The sequence below is a fragment of the Austrofundulus limnaeus genome, unplaced genomic scaffold (assembly GCF_001266775.1).
Source record: "Austrofundulus limnaeus strain Quisiro unplaced genomic scaffold, Austrofundulus_limnaeus-1.0 Scaffold474, whole genome shotgun sequence".
NCBI lineage: Eukaryota > Metazoa > Chordata > Actinopteri > Cyprinodontiformes > Rivulidae > Austrofundulus > Austrofundulus limnaeus.
Window position 1 is genome coordinate 199,224 of NW_013952876.1, and position 1,872 is coordinate 201,095.

The following is a 1,872-nucleotide window of genomic DNA, read 5'->3' on the forward strand; positions in this document are numbered from 1 at the left end:
ATATATATATATTGCGTAAGCTGTAAAGCTAAAGTGTATATGGCGATAAAATAGCTCCAGAGCTATTAAATATAGCATTAGCTCCCAATCAAATTTACATTTATATATATATATATAGTGATATATGGTGTTAGCTACAAAGCTAATTAGTATAGCATTAGCTCCTGTTAAAATATAGACTATATATTATGAAATGAGGTGTTAGCTCCAGAGCTAATAAGTATAGTGTTACTGCTTGAGTTTTTGTTGTGGTCACTGACAGTCATTCACAACACATCCCTATCAGCTCATGCAAGATCACATACAGATGGCAAATTATATTATTTCCGAGTTTTGACCAAAATACTTCAACACTTCTCACTAAAAGATGATCTTCACCTTTAACTGTGGTTTGAAAGGAAGCGTGGTTCGAGGAATGCCAGGCCTTTAACGTGAAAGCAACATTTCATTTCCTTAATGCACGGTGGTGTTTCCTGCACCATCAATCTTTTCTGTTGGACAGGCAGTAAATGAAGGGGGAGGTGGACGTGACACGTGTCGGCCAAGCTGATGGCAGGTGTCTGATGCGTAAACGGAGACGGTGGAGGAGAGGAGAGGGGCAACAGGTGGAAGGAGGGAGACAGGTGCTCTGGGAGGAGTAAGGGGGTGTATTTAAGGAGCCGTTGTCCACATCCTCCCACATCAGCAAGCTCCTGTCTTTGTTCCTCATCCTCAGGCCAGCAGCTCGTCTCCACTCAGGTAAGAACGATGAGGAGGATGTACAATTCTGACATTTTCTGACTGGTAAATGCTTATTCATACGATGGTACAACGTGTTCATGTCATTAATCCGAAAAAAGCTCTAAAACCTCAATTTGTCTTATTTCCTGAGCAGCAGTGGAAAAACTTCTGTTCATGTTTCATCTGCTGATTTGTGCCATCAAGAAACAAAATAAGATGTTAGCTCAGTAAGTAAAAGTCCTCTCAGTTTAAAGGGTTAAAGTTGAACTTGTCTCCGGTGTTTGTTCGTTAGAAACTAAAGTCAAAGCCAGATCCAGTTGCCTTGGACTTGTTCTGGTTGTTCCAGGTTAGAGTTTCACCCCTATCATCTGGCTCAGGTGTCCATTAGCTGCTGCTAGAGGTCCACACAGAGGGGCCGAGATCAAACCGTGGGGATCAGTTTATCCAATCTCATCAGGATGGCTGACAGGGATGGAAAACTCCACGTTAGGCGACAGAATTAACATTTATCTGAGGCTGGGGTTCCAACTTGGAAGATGTTTTATTTATAAACAGAAGATTCTGCAGGGGTGGTTCTAGGGGAGGGGCCACTGGGGCATTGACCCCTGCCTGAAATCTGATTGGCCCCCTGAAGTGCCCATGTCCTGTCGCTCATCTTTCCTTCACTGCAAAAACTGTCCATCTTACCAAGTTTTAAAACCTTATATCAGCCAAAAAGTCTTTTTGATCTTGTTTTCAGACTGATTTACTAAACAAGAACTGATTGTGTAAGAATAATCATCTTGTTTTCAGAATGTGTAAGATTATTTGTCTTGTTAGTCTGAAAATTTGACTCTAATTAAGTCAAACATTTCTGCCAGTGGAGTAAGAACATTTTACTTGGTAAGATTCTTGAAATACTTGATTTGACTCAATTTTTTCTTATTTCAAGAATCAAGCGCCTCTAGTGTTTAGACACTTAAACACTAGAGGCGCTATAGAGCATTCTTGAAAATAGAAAAAATTGAATCAAATCAAGTATTTCAAGAGTCTTACCAAGTAAAATTTTCTTACTCCACTGGCAGAAATGTTTGACTTAATTAGAGTCAAATTTTCAGACTAACTAGACAAATAATCTTACACATTCTGAAAACAAGATGGTTATTCTTACAC

General features: G+C 39.8%; 1 protein-coding gene across 1 annotated transcript in view; it reads left to right on the top strand.

The window, feature by feature from the left end:
• The first annotated feature begins 266 nt into the window (after window positions 1-266).
• s100t (S100 calcium binding protein T) overlaps window positions 267-1,872 on the top strand; it is a 4,170-nt gene continuing 2,564 nt past the window's right edge. Inside the window, exon 1 of the mRNA XM_014025431.1 lies at window positions 267-738. The gene's annotated coding sequence lies outside the window, so the exon portion shown is untranslated. The remainder of the gene's footprint in view (window positions 739-1,872) is intronic.